We start from the raw sequence: 20,228 nt of genomic DNA on the forward strand, positions 1-20,228 counted from the left end.
ACCATATGGTCCTCTCAGTTGGTGCAGAAACAGCATTTGACAAAATACAGCATCCTTTCCTGATTAAAACTCTTCAGAGTATAGGGATAGAGGGAACATTCCTCGATTTCATAAAATCCATCTATGAAAAACCCACAGCGAATATCATCCTCAACGGGGAAAAGTTGAGAGCCTTTCCCTTAAGATCAGGAACACGTCATGGAGGCCCACTCTCACCACTATTGTTCAACACAGTACTAGAAGTCCTAGCAACAGCAATCAGACAACAAAAAGAAATAAAATATATTCAAATTGGCAAAGAAGAAGTCAAACTCTCTCTCTTCGCAGATGACATGATACTTTATGTGGAAAATCCAAAAGAACTCCACCCCCAAATTACTAGAATTCATATAGCAATTCAATAATGTGGCAGGATACAAAATCAATGCACAGAAATCAGTTGCTTTCTTATACACTAACAATGTAACTGTAGAAAGAGAAATTAGAGAATCGATTCCATTTACAATAGCACCCAAAACCATGAGATACCTTCGAATAAACCTAACCAAAGAGGTAAAGGATCTACACTCTAGGAACCACAGAACACACATGAAAGAAATTGAAGAAGACACAAAAAGATGGGAAAACATTCCATGCTCATGGATCGGAAGAATAAACATTGTTCTCAGAGACTTTAAGCAGCATTTAACACACCAGTGTTTAGTGTCATTTGCAGATGGGCTCTACTCTGAGCAAAACAGAGCACCTGGAAAACCAAAGGATCTCTAGGGTAAGAGGAAAAACTGAGGGCCAGACACACCTGAGTGTGCATCCATGCTCTGCCACCTATCAGCTGGGTGGCCTTGGTGCTATCCCCTCACCTCCTCGAAATTCGGCCCCACCAGATCCTAGGGTTTGGATGTGGACAGATGTGAGGGATCTCATCTTTCTAGGTCCTAGGTGGGGTCTCCTTGGAAACAGGTCTCATTCACGGAGCAAACACTGATTGAGCACATATCATGTGCCAATTAATATGCCTGGCACTGGGCATTTGCACACGACAGAGTACCATTGACAGCTGTGCTTTAGGGGCAGAGAGCAGAGACATTCTGGACTCCTAAGGACCTTGATTTTAACCACTCTGACACTTAACAAAGAGATGACTTTGGCCGATTATTTTACTCTGTGGCACCTCGTTTTCAATATCTACAAAATGAGAATACAAAATGCATTGATTTTGTATCCTGCCCCATTCTTGAATTGCTGTATGAATTCTAGTGATTTGGGGGTGGAGTTCTTTTCTTTTGGATTTTCCACATAAAGTATCATGTCATCTTTTCTGATGTCCGTGATAATTAAAATAATTCAGGCAAAACCCTGACCACGGTCTTTGGGTCACAGCCTCTGCTCCATGAAGTGATGTAGTTCTTCTGCTGATTTCCTATAGACAGGACTCTGGGCATTAGGACGGCAATACCAGCTTCCCTGCTGTACGTTCACGTCATTTATTCTTCTGTTTATGGACCAGAGTTTACCCATCCGTGCAATGAAAGGGGAGCTCTGCTTGCTGAGAAGAGCATGGGCTTTGAGGCCAGACTTGCACCAGAGGCCAGCCCTGCCCCTTACTGGTGGAATGGCTTTGGGCTACAGACCCTCTCAGGGCTCCTTTCCCTAGTGTCTCCCCACACAACTGTGAGCCTCGTGCATGCCCTTGGCCATGTGTCATCTCTCAGGGAAGCACAATGGCCAGTGGGTGAGGCTCCACTGTCACTTAGCGTGAATAAGGAAGGAAAGGGACAGAAGGTAGAGATTGGCAGCTGTGCTGTGTAGATGGCATGAAAGAGCATAAACATCTTCTTTTCTTTTTCTTTTTTTATTAAGTAATCTCTTTGCCCAACATGGGGCTCAAACTCACAACCCCGCGATCAAGAGTCACATGCTCCGCAAACTGAGCCAGCCAGGCGCCCCAGAGTAAACTCATTCTTGACTGTGTTCAGGTGCCATGTAATCTACTGAGTGCCCAGGACACAGGGATGGGGTAGGGAGGAGGAGGAGGAGACTAGACCATGAGCAGGGTCACCTGCCCTATCTCCCCAGCATCCAAAAGAAGCCCCTACACTGTTAGTGAAGGCTCAATAAATATTAGCATATGGATACATTCATTTATTTACTTAACCCTCATGGTACTTTGTGTATAACCGTCACTAGCAGGGGCGGGGGATACTGAGGCCCAAGGCAGAAGTGCAGACCTCCACCCCGAGCTTCCCGCTGCCCGCCTTACCAGGCTCAGAGCAACCTCGTCCGGAGCAGCAGGGCTGTTGACTGGGATGACTCTCTCTCCCCACCTGTAGCCGTACAGAGCAGGAGCCCCCGGCTGCCCTCTCCCCCGAGCTACCCTAAGGCAGCGCCTGCTTCCTCTGCAAAGCACACACCTGGCCCTTGCATTGACCACAGGGTACGCGTGGCTCATTCGGTCACACAGCCAGAGAAGCCCAGGAGACAAACTAAACGTGTGAAAAAAGAGGTTTCCTTGACCGACTTGCCTGAGACCCCAGCGAATGTGTGGCTGAGCTGGGGTATGCCGTCCCCCAGGTGGGACAGCGGAGCAGTTAACCACCTCCCCAGGTGATCAGTCCTGATCCTGAGCTGCCCAAGACCAATGCACGGCTTCAGTGCCACCAGATCGCACACGCGTATGAGATCCTGCACGGGGCCGGGCTGCATGTCTCTAAGATCTCCGGACAAACTCGGCCGGCGGGCAAAGCCCAGCCCCACAACATGGATGGATCTTGAAAACACCATCCTCCGTGAAAGAAGTCAGACACAGAAGGTCACGTATCATACAACTATGCTCCTATAAAATGTCCAGAACAGGTAAATCCTTAACGAGGGCGATGTGTGGTTTCGGAGATGTGGTGAGAAGTAGAGGAGTGAGGGCTGCTAACAGATCTGGCCTCTCTTTTTGGGGGGGGTGAAGATGTTTGGGAACTAGACACACAGCGCCTTGAAGGTGCTGAAGACACTTCAAATCCTACGTTTTATGTCATGTTGGCTTCACTTTGACAAAAACATACAATCTCCAATATGTTTGTATTATGCGACTCTCATAGCCAATCGCTCAGGAATAAGAAATTCTTTCACTCTGGAAAAAAAAAAAATTAACGGTTATGATTTTATTTTGTCTCTTCTCTGACTTCAAGGCCGCTCGCCCACTTCTTGGTTCTGATTTCCTAGACTGAGTCTCCGTCTCTCATGGACAGAGCTCCAGAAGCTTGAACTCAGGACTCACGACCCCAGAACATTTTCCTCTAAAGACCACACACGCTTGGGTCTTTCAGCCTCAGAGAGGAAGAGGCTCTGCTATATCCTCGGCCCATCGCGGCCCCAGCATGCCCGCAGGGAGGCTCACCACCTGCCAAGCCAGGGAGGAAACCACCCTCCGGTGGGCACTGCATCTCTTCTCCCAACCTGAGCGACTGCACCCCAGCCTCTGGTGCCTTTCCACGTCCTGGGCTTGAGTGTGAAGCTCCCCTGCAAGTAAGCCTCCTCACCGGGTGGTCAGCCCTGCCCCTCTCCCAGGATCCCAGATGAGGCAGACACAGAGGGGGCCCACGGCTCTGCAGCCAGCTCATTCAAGGACCCTGTGAGGCTGGCTGGGCCACTCTGCATCTTCTGCAAAATGGGGACAATGCTTGTGGGGGCCGAAAGGAGGCATGGCATATTCACTTCCAGGGGTGTGGTGCTCCTGGGATCCAAGCAGGAGGAAAGGCCCAGGGGAGAGAGGGGGGAATGACTGGCTTTTCAAGAATATGAGGGTGCTAAATATAGCAGTTCTTCTAAGGATGATTTCACATTAAATCTGCCCAATTTACATGTCAAAACCTTGCTACCTCGTCTTCCCCACCCCTACTAGCCTCAGGTAACCTGGAACAGATGCTCACAGCACATGCAAGAGTGAGCCATGGGTTTTAAGAAAAATCGGCCAAGTTCAGAGCCCATGGAGAAAGGAGTCCAGCTTACCAACCTGCAGACCCAGCCCCAGGCCCAGGAGAGACTTGCTCTGGGGATAACAGAGGCATTAGATGCACCTCTGGGTGGGCTGGGAGAGGAGGTGCAGGGAGCAGAACACGGGTGGAGGACATTCTGCCAATGTGGGGATCTTCCATGAATTTAAGGCAGCCTGTGGATGTGATGGTTTTACGCCCATGCTGAAAGCTGTGTGAAGTAGCCACAGAAATGAGGGAGGTCAGTGGTCAGACTCCAGGAGAAAGGAGTAAAAATGCCTCGTCTTTCTTAGCTGCTCAGTCCCCACCCAGACCTGGCCCCGCCTCCAGCCTCGATTTCCCCTAATATAGAGTATGGCCAATTCTTTGACAGACTCTCGCTGGAAGTTTGACTAGGAAAATAATAAACACCTATTACTAGGACTTGAACTCAGATCTCCAAGACTCTGGAACAAAGCTCATTCCACCACAACACCCTGTTATGGATATTTACCCTCACTTTCATCATTAATAAAAGAATAATGGGAGTCACGATAAAAAAATTTTGAAAACACCAATTTCAGGTTGTTGTTCCATAGCATCATCTTAATTAACCCACGCATCATTTTCCAGGGAATGCTCTGCTAATACCTAGTGTCCCACGGTACGATGCTTAATAGCATCCCCATTTGTGCTCAGAAGTGGTCCGGTGTGAACAAGACCTTCTATGATCATCCTCCCCACAGCAACACTCTAAGATATGCCTTATTACTGCTGCCTCTTTACAAGTGAGGTGATGGAAGCTCAGACAGATTAATTATTTCAGCTAAGTGGCAGACCAGGATTCAAATTTAGTCTGTCTAAAATAGAGGCTGAGCGCTAATCTCTCCCCACACATTTCCTCTCAAAATGGGTGGTTTTCAGATAATGTCCCTTAGCGCCTGGGCAGGGAAAGGCATTCCTTAGGATCCACTAGGGAACTCAGGAAAACCAGGAGGGTGGGGCTCAGGGGTCCTACCACCCCCACTGTGGGCAGACCCAACCCCTGCTATCTATTTTACAGAGGAAGAAGGAAGGTCTCTGCAAGAATTCCTTGGGGGGATAAAAAGTCTAATATTTAAAAATTTGAACAAAATGATTTATTTCTGTATCACCAGTACCTAGAACAACACCAGGCCCATAGGGTCCCAGTAAATGCCTTTCGAATAAATGACCGAAGGAACTCTAGTCATTACCTAATAACGTCCCAGGCTGACAGCTGATTTGAACTGACTGACACAGACTTTTCTAGTGACCAATTATATTCATGGCAAAATTCACTACCAAAACACTCATGTCAGAACGATCCACCCCAACTTCATAGGCTATATATAACATGGAAATACACAACAGAAAGTCCTAATTACAGAAGGAATCCTTGCACTTACTTGGCCTTGGAGGTAAAAAGTATACCCATGGCAAGGTTATAGAGAGAAAGCATGAATACATATTGTCATCTGTTGCCATTATTGAGCAAACCACATACTTTTAATTTTCTCCTTAAGGCTGGCCTCTCATTAGCATGCATATTCTCTGACCCCCCCAACGCCTGTGTGTGCATCCATTATGTTTACCCAGTACATAGACAAGTTCTCATTCAGTTGTTCTTCCCTTCATGCCAGGAGTCCCAAGTTTTAGGTTTTATTTGTATCTATTCCCCAGAGTTTCTGTGCGTACTCGGCACTGTGTAAAGACTCAGTAAATATCAGATGGATGAATGGGTGCTTGAGGTCAAGGAGTCCCCTGTGCTGGATCTCTCTGGAACCTGGGCTCTGGGTGCTCTGGAAGCATGGCAGTGCTTGGCTGGGATGCTGCCTGAGGGCAAACGGAAGGCAGGATAATGCTGCAGCCAGAGGCACGCCTTGGATACCCCAGCTCAGACGGGGTGGGAGAATGCGAATGTCCCAGGCCCGGAGACATAAGGCAAACCACGGTGCCACTTACCCGGGGCCCGGAACAGCACGGCGGCGCGCCAACTCCCAGTTCTGGAACGGCTGGGGAGCGGGTACGACGCCAGCAGTCGGAGACCGGGTGGTAAACCAGAAGCCTGGTCATCCTGTACGGCTGAGGTCCCAGTGTCTCCATGGATTCCCCTAGTCTTAGCCTCCACCCACCGCCTCTGGACGGAAGTGGGAAGAAGGGAGGAATGACAGGAGGAGGGCTGGGAAAGCTGAGTCCAGAAAAGTGGCCTACTCCCCAGCAGAACCCCAAATACGGAAGGAGCTACCTGATGGAGTCCCCCTAATTCCTTAGCACATTGCGGCTCAGCGCTTGGTTAAACCCATTCAACACTTACTACCTTCCACGGCTGCCAAAACCTTTGTCTTCCTTGGGCCACCCACAGCTTCACTCCACTCCTATGGTAAGTGATCCCTCCAAATCCCAGGTTCTAACAAGCCCTGGACATGGAACTGTACATGCGAATGTACAAGAAGTACCATCTTAGACGAAGAGCCGAAATGCTGGTAAACTATCCGTGGTTTACTGTCTAAAGTTTGGTGACTTTGCACAAACTAAACCATCCATCAACAATTTCAATACCTCTGATCAGATTTCACAGAGCAGTATGTTTAACAAGCAACTTGGAAATTCAGGAAACTCACAAAATGCTAGGGGTCCAAAGAGAGAGCCCTGAGAGATCTTGTAATTGAGCATTTACTTACCAAATTATGAACCTGGACACTCTTTTAGGAAACATCAGTTGGTGTTATACCAAAAGAGGTTTCCATCCTCAACCAAACTTGGAAGAAACTGGGTTAAACAGATGTCAAGCCTGCAGGACTTCTCAGAGCCTTTGATAGGATTATTCCCTCTATGACATTCCAAAAAGTACAGACTCTCTCTCCACCTTCCCTGATATGGAATTCTTATTTTGTGGGTTATCACCTGGACTGATAGACTATGGTACACTCCATAGAGAAAACCTAATCAATCAAATACCATCCTATTAAAGACAAGGAAACTCCCATTTACTAGCTCTGTAACTTGAGCAAGCCACTGAAATGCTGTGAACTTTGGTTGCCTCTTCTGAAATCCTCATCCTGCAGAACCAGGAGGGGGGTAATGGAAAACCATGAGCAAGCACACAGGAGACCCACGGTGCTCATGCTGGCTTTCTTCCCTGAGTGGCAGCCACAGGCTTGGAAGGAACCCATCTGCTTACCTGCCTGGGCTCTGAGCCAAGTGTTGGTCCCAGGGATGTTTCACATCTATTTTCCCAATCTTCAGCGAAAAAGGAAAGAAAAATGGCCTTTTAACCCCACTGCCACAGCAGTGGGAGCCAGGAAGGCCACGGATGAGTGTCCTTCCACCTAATGCAGTCTTCTCCTGTAGCAATAACGACCAATTGCATTTCCTTTCTCAAGAGCCGGGTGCTGAATGTGACTGATGGGCCAGGAACACACCCAGGATAATACATCTTAGGGTAAAGCCATGAGACCTGATCATTTCTGAGCACCATCCGGCTTAAGTGGATCTTCACGGAACATACCAGCATCCTGGGAACACAGGCACAGTTTCCCCGGCGTGAGTCCTGACTTCCACAGATAGCTATACCAATCATACACCCGTCAGGCGGCTTGCAATTAGCTACTCAGTGCCTACTGTGTGTCTGTTCCTGGTGTGCATGCGTGTGCGTGTGTGTGTGTGTGTGTGTGTGTGTGTGTGTGTGTGAGAGAGAGAGAGAGAGAGAGAGAGAGAGAGAGAGAGAGAGATTGCTGCAAAGCCCTCCCAGGAATAGGGCTCCCCTGCAGCGCAAACAGGAAGAAAATGCAGCTAGAGTTAAACTCTTAATTCTCTGGGGTCTTAGAAACCCACGGACTGGGGACCACTTCCTCCCAGGCAGCATCAACCTCTCCCACAGGGCATGTCTGGTACTGTACTAGGTCCTACAAAGCCAGGTAAGAGATTTCTTATTTTGCTTGGGAAACAGAACGCACATTCAAGAAATAGGGTGAGGAATGCAAACTGGCATAGCCTTAATGGAAAGGAGTGTGGAGGTTCCTCAAATAATTAAAAACAGAACTTGCATATTATCCAACAGTCCCAATTCTGAGTATTTGTCCAAAGGATTGTAACCAGGATCTTAACAAGATACTTGCACTCCTGTATTCCTTGCAGCATTATTCACAATAGCCAGGATATCCAAACGATTTAACTGTCCAATGATGGACAAATGGGTAAAGGACATGTGGTCTATCCGTAGCTTTATTTCTGCATCTTAAAAAAGAAAGATCCTGCCATTGGTAACAACATGGATGGACCTGGAGGGCATGAGGCTAAGAGAAATAAGCCAGAACAGCAAGACAAATACTGTATGATCTCACTTATGTGTAGAATTGTGAAGAGTCAAGCTCACAGAAGCAGAGAGTAGAGAAGCAGTGGCCAGGGGTGAGGAGGGGAGGGAAATGGGGAGCTGACTGGTCAAAAAATACAAAGTTTCAGTTACGCAAGACAAATAAGTTCAGGAGACCCACTATATAGCCTCGTACCTATGGCTGACAACGCTATATTATAAATTTAAAATCGGCATAGAGGGTAGATCTTATGTTCAATGTTCTTAAATAAGTAAATAATAAGATAAATAAATAATAAAATAAAAATAAGACTAAGAAAGAAGCCAGGAGGAAACTTGGGTAGATGACGGGTCCCCCAAACTCATGGAGTTGCATATATTAAGTATGTATATACGTATGTATGGTCGCATATATTAAGTATGTATTGCTTTTTACGTGCCAATCATACTTCGATAAAACGGTTTAGGGATGTCAGCGTGGCTCAGTTGGTTAAGCATCTCCCTTCAGTTCAGGTCATAATCCCGGGGTCCTGGGATCAAGCCCTGTGGCAGGCTCCTTGCTCCACGGGGAGCCTGCTTCTCCCTCTGTCTGCCAATCTCCCTGCTTGCGCTCGGTCTCTGTCTGACAAATAAATAAATAAATAAATCTTTAAAAATAAAATGGTTCAAAAAAAAAAACGCTCAGCTGGGACAGTGCTCCCACCATAAGTAAATACATACATAAGAAAGCTAACACACACACGCGCGCGCGCACACAAACACACACACACACGAAGGCACGCACGTGAATAAATAGGGAAAAACTCTCATGTGCAATTCTGTGCTCAGCCCTGGACATTCTTGCCCCAGATGTGAAAGACAGGACAGCTGCTCTTCTACCAGCGCCCCTCAGGCAGGACCCACAGCTGTCACAGGCTCAAAGCACTCACCCTGGGCCAGACACAGGAGAGCAGGTCATCTGTCCAAGGTCCAACAGTCGAACAGGACAGCGGCGGGCCCCAGGACTCTGGTCTGCCTCCAGAGCTGTGCTCTCAGCCACCACGCTGTGCGGCTACAAGTTTCTGCTCCCAACGCAGAGGTGGATAACCGAGGTTAAGGCAAAGTTTGCTGGGAAATTAGAATATGGCTCCCACTCACTGCGCAGCAAAACTCAGTGGTGGTCCCAGGACACACCTTCTCAACACACCCCTCTCCAGATGCAAGCCCCTTGGACCCCTTCTCCTGCTCCACCCTCCCAAGGTCGAGGCGAGGCCCTCAGCCTCCACTCCCAAGCCCCACCTGGCAGAACCACCAAGACAACCACCTTGGCCAGTGGCCCAGGAATCATGGTCTGCAGGTCAGTCTCCCAGGACGGTTGATTCAGGCAGCTCCCCACATTGCTGACCCAACAACACAGAGCTCCACGGGTAAAGGGGAGTCTGGTGCCGTGAGAGGTAAACTGTCTCACACTGTTGCACAGACATTATTTGATTTCATTCTTACAACAATCCAGAAAGTTGGGATTTTTATCTCTGTTCTACGGGTGAGAAAACAAGGCCGCAGATTTGAAGTGGCTCCCAGCGCCAATGGAGAGCAGGCCGGACATTGACCTTGTGCTCCAGACACAGTGACCTTAAAGCTTGGCCCCTTCAGCACATTCTACACCCTCCTCCCCACCTCCGGCTCTCCCTCTGCCCATCCCCCTCTCCAAATGATGCAGGGCTGTGTAGTACAACAGCCAAGAAAGAATTCTTGAGACATTCTTGTGGTGCAAAAAGATGTTTTTATGATAGCACAGGGACAGGACCCATGGGCAGAAAGAGCCACACTTGTGACTGTGCAGAGGGACGGATGATATACTTTTACGTTTGGGGGGGAGGGACAGAGATAACGTTAAGTCCCTAAAGGGACTTTTGCATGTTAAGGAAGAGTTACAGGATCCTGGAGGGTCCCGCTATTGTCAAGAGAAGGTTGTTTTAAGTCTCTAGCAAGACATGAACCTCAAGACAGCCATGACTTCCTTGAGGAATGTCATGCTGGGCATGTCTCAGGAACTGGTATCTTCAGTGGGCTACAAGTTGTAAGGAGATTTCATTTGAGCTCCATTTCCCTTGCCTTTGTTCTCCTCATCACAAAGACCCAAACCCCTCAGCATCTATCCACATTCGTGCATTCAAATTCATCCATCTACAGTCATGCATTTTGATTGGTACAGCGCAGAGGTTCATCAAGTGGGAGCAATTCTGCTGGCAAGACCTTGAGGCAGTTCTGGTTTTCACAGCCAGAGAGGGCCACTGGCATTCAGTGGGGAGAGACCAGAGATGAGAGTTCTACCATGCACAGGACAGTCCTTCCCACAGCGATCTTGTCGAGGCTGAGAATCTTGGGCAAAAGGAACATAGAGAACATTAAATGCCAAGAAAAGTCCTGCACTGTTCTGAGTGCTTTTCATGCATCAATTAAGCCATCTTCAGAAGAGACAATAAGCCTGGTAATACTCTTATCTCATGGAAGGGGAGGGAATGGAGGGCCTAGAGAAAGCAGATACCCTGTCTATGGGGCTGACATTCTCAGGAAGTGCTCCACTCCAGGCGGAGAGAATGACAAACCTCTGAGTTGATTTCCTCCTGGAATAAGAGGATCATGCCCATGGGACTTCGGTGAATGTCCCATGGCATACATTCCTGTGGCAGGAAGCCTCTAAAGGGCCCCATAGACCTGATCTCCTGGGATCTATGCCCTTGGGTAACCCTCCCCCGCAAGACCACAATGATTCTGGCTCCTGCTCTGCTTGCTCTCTCTTGCTCTCTCTGTTAAGAGCCTGCTGCCCCAGGAAGAGGGCCACATGGCAAGGGTCTGAGGATCCCCAGCCAACCGCCTCTGGGAACCAAATCCTATACCCCACCACTTCAGTGAACTGGAAAGGGGATCATCCTTAGGAGGACTGCAGCCCCAGGCAACAGCTTAACTGCACCATGGCGAGTCCTGGGCCAGACCGCCCAGGGAAATCACACTGGGATTCCTGACCCTGGGACACAATGCATGTTATTGTTTTAAGCTGATGACCTTTGAGGTCAGAGGCAACTCACACAGTGTGCCTACTGGATGCTTCCTATGTGCTACTTCCCATCCTCTGGACCTCACCTGACTCTGATCCAAATCATCTCAGATGACCATTTCCGCTGGGGCTCCAGTCACCTTCCTGGGAGTGGGATCTGCTCCCACCTTGCCTGAGCCTTACACTGCACTCTCTCTTGCACCTGCCTTGCACCCCTGCATGTCCAGTCTGGAAGTACACGGGTATTAACTTGCCCTGGAATAAATTTTGGTCCAAGGGTAGAGGAACAACAAATACATGATTTCCTCTTTCCTGGCAGCCAGGATGGACATCCTAAGATACATTTTACACTGCTCATTATGCACTGCCCTTGGTACCTATAGGAGTACGAATCCAGACCTGTGGACATGCCACCTGGCTGGCACACACACTGGCTCTCTCTCCTTTCATGCTTTGCTTCCCTGACCCTAGGATCACACTTCCTAGCACTGTGTGCACACAACCCTTGTCTCCAGCTCTGCTTTCTGGGCTGGTGAGGCTAGGATGGACAGGATCTAATATAACAGGAATGCCGAACCCATGGGAATGGTCAAGCCTTTTCTCTCCGTGGCTGGGGGAGACCGAACTGTGTCTCTTTTAGTTTGAAAGTTCTACAATCCTAAATATTATTATATTGTCTCACCTTCAGCAGAGCACAGAGCAAAAGAGAAGACACAAGCCATATGAAGTGAGCTGGTTCTGACCTGCTCCTTCCTCGCTCCCCCTCTCCCTCCCTGTCGGTGCACCTTGTTGACACTCTTCAGCTTAGGTGTCCTACACCTCACCATCTGTTTCAGACTGCCAAGTCTTTGCTCATCTGTCCCCTCTGCTTTGATGAGCCTCCCACCTTCCAGTCAATTCTTAAGTACTCTTAATTACGCATTTTAAGGGTCATCCTATTCAATAATCTAGGACACCTTCCCCAAAGGCCCCCTCCCAATTTGGTCTACACATGCCTTGTCTGAGATGTTGGAATTACCTCGAGTATATGTCTGCTTAAATTATTCATTTTTCTCAAAAAACACAGCAAAGTTAACTGTGACAGGGATGAACGCTTTCTCATCTGGCACCCTGAGTGCTTTGTTACTTTTCACTGAATGAATGGATGCATTGAATAATAGAAGAAGAATGGCAAAAACTAATTTTCCCTTGAACATAGTGCTGACAAGTTCGACATAAATCCAAAAGCTGTTCGCTCCTCTGTTGGAAGAGAGGAATTAGAATAAAAACACATATTCTTCTACCATTTCTATATTCAGCCAACAGTTTGATAAGCCTCTGGCTCAGTTCAGCAAAGCCAATGATCCGGCCCTACTCCTTGTGCATTTGAGAGCTTGTGAAATCACCAAGTAAACATGAGAGAAAGTCTGGGGAAAGAGTGTTAAGCATTTTTCACATCCCTCTTTTCCCTGGCTAGGCCAACAACCCTCACCTCCCATCACCCCACCTCCAACTAGGGCTTTATTTTCAAGAGCAAGAACATAGAGCATCCAAAGCTCTATAACCATAAGAAATGTGTCTACAGACTGGGGACTCTAAAATGCTTTGGAATTGCTGAGATAATTTAATAACTGAATCTGCTTAAAATCCTTTACACACACACACACACACACACACACACACACACACACACTCCAAAGGTGGAAAGCTCATCTCATCACCACTTGAGACAGCTCATTTAGTTTCCAGCTAGGTAATGAATAGAGAGCATATCTGATATGTCTTCTCCTAGGATATGTGAACTGGGACAAGGCACCAGGCCACTGAGCCTCAGTTCCCTCATCTATAAAACCGAAACCATAATGGGCCCACACAGCCTCACATGATGGACAGCAGTGACGATTACAGGAAATCCTCTGACTCTAAACAGATGGTTCCTTCCAGTACAGACTTCTGTCCCTGCACCCTCTTCCACTCGGGGTAACTGGGCACCTGCATCCCCACCTCCAGAAGAGAGCTGGTGCCTTACAACTGCAGACATGCAAAGAGAACAGCTGGTTCTTGATTGTAAGTTTCAAAACAGACTTTTGAATTTAATGGGAAAGATTGTCATTTGACAGCAAAGATTTTAGAGTTTCCAAAGTCTAGGAATTAGAAGAAGATTAGAAGTCTAGAATGGAATCACTCTTTTCCCCTCCCCAACCGAGAAACTAGATAAAGGCTGATCAGGCAAGAACAGTTTGAGGGTGAGTTGAAGAGGAGGCAGAAATGACTGTACACCTGGTTCATTCTCTGCTGAGACCCCATGCTCCTCCCCCACCCTCAAACCCTGCTGAGTGCTCTTATCCTAAAGAGAGAATGAGAATCCCCACATGACCTGGAGGAGTCTCTGTGCAGAAAGTACCTGTGTCCTCATCCCTGGGTTGGGCCTGGGGACACAGCAGGTCCACAGGGTTCCTCAGGCACCAACTGGTATCCTATCAGAAGGACCTTAAAGGCTCAGGGAGCCAGGAGTGGAAGCCCTGGGGTAAGGGACAAGAGACGGACGACTGAGGTTCCCATGGGAAGACATAAACTCCAAGGATGCCAGTGAGAGTAGATGATGATCAAGGGCTAACCACCCAATCTCCCACCCTCAACCCCCATCTCTAACGCTGTGGCTTTCTGCAAGTCTAAGAACCTGGATTCAGCCTCACCAAAGAGTGAAGAAAGATTCTGGACTCTGTCGTTCTCTATGGCCTAGAGGTTGGAAGAGACACGAGGTTCAACTTGAGAAACACAGCTACGTTTTTTTGTCCATCTGATTGGGGAGCTCTGTAACCATGACTGAAGGCCTCACACAGCCTCTGGCCCCAAGCTGGTGTCCAGTAAGTAGCAGTACCCTCCTTGACCTTCCTGAAACGCTCCACGGATCCCAGTTTAGCTATCTGTGGTGACAATGACAAAGGATTTCATCACAGAATCTTTGCCCAGTGGGTAACTTTCCAGGCCAGCTCTCTCAATATAGAGTTTGGGAACTGAATCCCAGGGAGACCAGGACACAGCAAGGTAGCAGCAGAGACAGGGCTGTGACCCAGGTCCCTCAATTTCATGCAGACCTCCTTATATTTCTCATGGAGCTTCCCAAAGAGCAGAGCTAAAGATGAGTTTTCAGGAGATCACAAATGATCTAAGTGGCTGAAGACAGAAGGACAAGAGGCAGCTAATTAGTGTAAAGAGCTAATTAAGGGGATATGGCCTCAGGGGCAATCCTATTGCTCTCCAGAGTCCAAGAATTAATGACAGCGACACAGTAACTTAACTTACTCTAACCCTTCAGCTCCCCTTAGGTCCATCTCCTGAAAAATGGCTTCATCTACTTACTCCTTTATCAAGTGCTTCCAGTGGCTGAGATGTCTAGAAACTAAAAAGTCCCCTTCCCTGGCATAGCATTCAAAGCCCTCTGTTTTGGCTTCAATGTACCTTCTTAGTCTCATCTCTCACCCCAGTCTTCCAGGGAACCTCCCCTTCCTTCCCTTGGCCACAACATCTTCTGTGCCATACATCACATGGCATTTTATAAATACTGTTTCTCAGGTGGTTTTGCAAAGTATACTCTCTATGTATTGCTACCATGTAACCCTTGCATCGTTCAATTAGCCATAGTCTGCTCTGTTGATTTGCCTCTTACTTCAAAACAGGTCTGTCATGTTGGGCCAACCACATGGTCATCACTATCTTTTTTAACCCCCCAAGTATTACCATTAATAATAAGATCTAGCATTCAGTGAGTGATCAGTAGTTGCCAGGAGCTCACCTGAGTATTTAATACTCATGGATAATTTGATCCTTACAATGAGCTTTGAAGTGGGTGAGATCACCTCAATATTAGGTTTGAAAAAGACTCAGGGAGGGCAAATAATTTAACCAAAGCTCAAATAGAGTAAATGAGAAGCAGAACTAGATCCCAAAGCACATAGTTTTAGGCACTATATTTCAGCGACAAGTACTTACTTGGAAACATCAAATGTAGTTGCCGAGAAGACAAATATCACGCGGAGGAAGGCCCCATCAATAAGATGTAGTTGTGGAGAGAGTTGGGTTAGAGCCCATTCTTGAATTCACAAAGCTATTCAGAGAGAATGCAGTTTTATCTCTTGCAGGTGTGTTCTGTACCATGGCCATATTAGAATGCCCATTGTTCATAAGGACTCTACTTACTGGATTAATTGAGCATTCCACTTGGAATGGCTCTGGGCAACAGAGAAGGAAAGGTGAACCACCCCATATTCAGCCTCTTTAGAGTGGTGAGAATACAGGATTAGCATCTGCCAGGCTCGGCTTTCCATCCTGGCTTCACCTTGTTCTCAGTGTGGACCCTGGGCTTTCACCTGAGCTTTGGCCAGCTAACTGTTTGAGACACTGTCCCTGGTGCTGAAACCACACAGAGGCACGAGGCTCCGCTGATGCCATCCATCAAAGGGTTCATAGGAACTGGATAATTTAAGTACATTACAGTTAGCTCAGCAAGAAAGGAACTTAAGTCTTAAATTATACACCAAAATACTTTGCCAAAAGACCAATAATCATACGAAGAGATACTCAATTTCATTTACAATCTTATAAATGCAAACTAATATCATAAGATGATACCACTTCACACTGACCAGAGGGGCCAAAAGGAAAAAGGCAGGCAAAACCAAGTGTGTGAGGAGGTGCAGACACTGACACTGTTATGTGTTGCTGGAGGAAGTCTGAGATGACCACTTTGGGGAACTATGCAGCAGTATCTACTAAAACTGAATATGTTTATACCCTATAACATAGCTGTGCATTCTCTATAATATACCCAACAGAAATGCATATACATCAGAATTAAAAAACAGGTATAAGAATGTTTGTATCATCTTTTATAATACTCCAACAATGAAGATTACACAGATCTTAGAAGAATGGGTGAATGGGTTGTGGTATGTTCATACTTTGGACACTATGTGGCAGTAAGAATGAGATACTACTAGATACAGCAAGATGGATGAATTGCATAATCATGTTTGAACAAAAGAAGCCAAGCACAAAATAATACACACAGTATGACCCCACATCTATAAAGTTCAGAAACAGTCAAAACTAATAACAATATGGCGCCAGAAGTCAAGGTAGTATCTACACTTGGCAGTGGTGGTGGGTAGTAATTGGAGAAAAGCACAAAGGGGATTTATAGGATGATGTCGTTTCTTGATTTCTATACCAGCTAAACTAGATTTTTGAGTTTGAGAACATCTGTTGAGATTATACAAATGTGTATTTCAATTAAATTTTTCTTTAAGTTTCTCCCATGACACTGATATGTTGATATATGCCTTGGACCTTGATTTTTTCCAAAAGTCATATGTTTTATCCTGAAGCAAAAACTACATTTCAAAGACACAAGTTAAACTTTCTGAGCCTTGACCTGTAAGACAAGAATTATAACATTTACCTTCACAAAGTGGATATGAAAATTAGAAAATCTGGACCAACAACTTACTGGCATAACAAATGCTTGCAGTGAATGAATCCTAGCAATGCTATTACTTCAATACGCTCCATAGTTTGGAAAACTATGCAGCAATATCTACTAAAACTGGACTTACAAATATGCTGTAACACAGCTCTGTCAATCTAGTTGTACAATGTAGTGTTTAAACAGATTTTATACCATTCCCTGATAATGTCCCATATTTCAATTTGTACCCCTTGATGTACCTTTCATTCTTGCTATATTAAACAACCTACTCATCCCAAACTCAACTCATTGTGTTTCTGCACCTGGTCTTGACTCCAGTGTTCTGTTTTCTTGGAATTCTCATCTCATCAACCTGTCCAGAGCATTCCTATTTTTCTCAATGTCCATGCATATCACCTGCAACCTCCCCAAAGACCTCTCCCACTTTCTAACTCCCATACTTTGTCTATTCCTCCAAGAACAATAACAGCATCACTATCATACTCAGTTCCCACTTACTGGGTATCAACCATGCATCAAGCTCTGGGATACATGCTTTACAGACATTAATTTATAATCCAATCTATCCCTGAAACAATATGGATACATTGTTGAATAGCTTTAAAATAAACAAATTATGAAACAAATTGACAAGGACCGAGGAAATTAGGCATTAATACCCCAGTTTTTAAATGAGCACACAGAGGCTCCAGGTGGCTAAGTGATACATCTTTCTTACAAAATTGGGAACAAGAGGAGCTGGGGTTCAAACCAGGTCTGGGAGGCTGCCATACCAAGTGTCCTATCCCAAACTACCTCAGGCTGTCACTGACGACTGACTGACAGATTTTCAGTACGGTGGATCTAGACATAAGGCTGTCTCTCTCAGTAACACAATCATTTGTCCATTTACAGTCAGGGAAACTGACACAGAGGTCTATTTCAGTGCCTAGGTCACTGTATCTTATGCAATAGTGGAATCATAAGATGGGAGTCATATGTATGCAGAGTGTCACCTGTAGCAGCCAAAGAATTAACCTGTGTTACTTTATTTGATCCTAAGAAGACAGAATATTCTCCTCAATTTGAAGACATGTTAACTGGAACTCACAGTGGCTAAGCAGCAGTGGGACCTGGGCTTAGAACCATCAACCTTAACGATTTTATGCCAGGCTCTCTCCCACACAAATCCACCTCCCTAAAGATTCAGATGTCAATGAGTCTTAGCAGGGATCTCTGCCAATTCAGTAACAAAGGGCTAATGGGGTCACACCTTTCTTTTAGATTGTCAATATTTTTAGGTTTACTTTTGTTCATGCTATTTTGGATGCAGGCTTCCACTCAACCCTCAAAACCTAATTCAAATATCTCATTCTCTCAGAGGACTTCTCAGATCTTTTACTCCCTTATTTCCTTCAAAAAATTGTCCCCAATAACCTACAATGCAGTGTCAGTAGCCAAGGTATGCAGGCTTCGACGGTGCATAAATAGCCATCTCCCTGTTCTTCCAGTGCTTATGTTTGGGGGGTGGGGCTCGCATGCATCACTCTCAGATGCAGTCTCCAACTGTGGTAAGTGCTGTGAGTGAAGAGTATAGGGAGCTTTAAAACAGGATAGTGGGGCACTGGCTCTGGGCTTGGAGATCAGGGGAGACTGATGGTACTGACTGGTACCACCTGCACTCACCTCACTGCACTGTAATCTGTCCTCCCATGTGTTTCCACGATAGTCTATGAGTAACACAACGACAGGAGTATGTCTTATTCATGCCTCAATTCCATGTCCTAGAAGCCCTGGGTGGCCCATTGTAGGTGGCCACGGGATGTCATCCTCAGCATTACACCTGCTACCCTCGTGGCCACCACCATAACTGAAGAAAAATGTAGGGAGTGTCTGAGTGAGCACAACCCCCGAGTGACGACCCTCTAATAAAGCGCACCTTCTTGGCACAGAAGGAAGGAAAGAGCACTTTGTGGATGTCAAAGAAATAAGAAAGCTGACTAGCTCCAACTTCCTCTCTGAGAGGCTAATTTGCTCTCCATGCCTCCTCCCCAGGCTCCTTCACAAGCTTGCAGCAGTTCAGCTTTCTGTTAGTGACTCCTCACAACTCCCGAGCCATGACTGTGTTTTGCATTAAGCCTGGTTGAAACACCATCTTACAAGGCAGACGCAGACACAGAGGTGTCATCCAGCCCAGAGCAGAGATCAAATACGCTGTCTTAGAATTGGCGAAAATCTGCTCACAGGTACTTCAAAAATCAGAGCTGGATTTTCTACATCTGGAAGGCCCCTTTCAGAAATTCCCACCTTCCCAAGCAGCACCAAGGACGAAGAAACTGACTGAGGTCTGGAAAGATCAATTCCAGGACAGAGAGAAAACAAGGGACAACACCGGGTCTTGGGCCCCAGCTTTGCCACTTTTACATGCAAGAGTCCTCCCACTATGCCCAGTTCTTGTATTATTTCTTTCCCAGTACTTTATGGATGTACTCTGCACATTTTTGGAAGTTGTGGTAAGAGCACTGAACGCGAGATCCACCCTCTTGACAAATTTCTAAGTGCACAATACATACTGTTAACTACAGGTACGGCACTGTGCAACAGATCTCTAGAACATATTCCTCTTATACAACTAAAACTTCAAACTCATGGCCCAGGACACACGGGATTCTAGCTGAGGCAGCACTTCCTAGAGGGGAAGGCTTACAGATTGCAAATGCACTGTGCAATTTTCACTACTGCATTCAACCTCTTCAATGCCTTAGCTACTCGCCCTTCACCCAGAGCCACTGGTCCTTACGCACCTCACTTGGCTCCTGGGGTTTCCGCCTCCATCCGCGCCAGATGCAAGAGCACCTCCTACTTACTGATCACCTGCAAGCCACGCCCGCTCAGACCCTGGACATCCACCACCTCTAACGCTCAGAAGCACTCCGCAAGGACATTTGGCATGCGTTTTGGATATCTACTGATGCATAATGAAATAATCCCGGAACTCACTGACTGAAAGCAAGGACGATTTTGTTCGCTCCCAATTCAATGGATCGGGCATCTGAGCAGAGCTATCTGTGACTCCAAACCCAGCCTGGGAGTGCTCAGCTGTGGTGGAAGGTGCAAGATGGTGCCTGGCCTCTCTGGACACAGCCTCTTCTCTCCGCTGGGCGGTCAGGGTTCAAATTGGTGTCAGGTCTCCGAAGGAGAACATTCCAGAAGCTGCAGGTCTCTTCGGGTTGAGGCTTCGAAGGTAAAGAGTAGCACTTCGGCCACATCCTGTTTGTCAGGCTTGGAGACGGGGCTGGCCCAGATTCCAAGGGAGGAGAAAAGAGGTTCTGCCTCTCCATGGGGGAGTGGGAGGGACACCGTGCAAAAGGGCAGGCAGCATAGGCCAGGAGGGATCTTTATGGGCACCTCTGGAAATATACCCACTGGAGCATAATGGTTAGGACCATG

General features: G+C 46.8%; 1 protein-coding gene across 4 annotated transcripts in view; it reads right to left on the reverse strand.

The window, feature by feature from the left end:
- Positions 1 to 20,228, reverse strand: part of FAM135B (family with sequence similarity 135 member B) — a 271,496-nt gene that overhangs the window by 195,375 nt on the left and 55,893 nt on the right. The window contains exon 2 of one of the 4 annotated variants that reach the window (XM_073893243.1): positions 15,305 to 15,419. The exons of 2 other annotated variants lie outside the window; for them this stretch is intronic. The gene's annotated coding sequence lies outside the window, so the exon portion shown is untranslated. Of the gene's footprint in view, positions 1 to 15,304; positions 15,435 to 20,228 lie in introns of those variants that run through there. One more of the 4 variants, XM_073893244.1, reaches the window with a different exon arrangement.

This window comes from Callorhinus ursinus, unplaced genomic scaffold (genome assembly GCF_003265705.2).
Source record: "Callorhinus ursinus isolate GAN/ISIS: 27379988/994484 unplaced genomic scaffold, GSC_fseal_2.0 scaffold5, whole genome shotgun sequence".
In the NCBI taxonomy this organism is placed as follows: domain Eukaryota; kingdom Metazoa; phylum Chordata; class Mammalia; order Carnivora; family Otariidae; genus Callorhinus; species Callorhinus ursinus.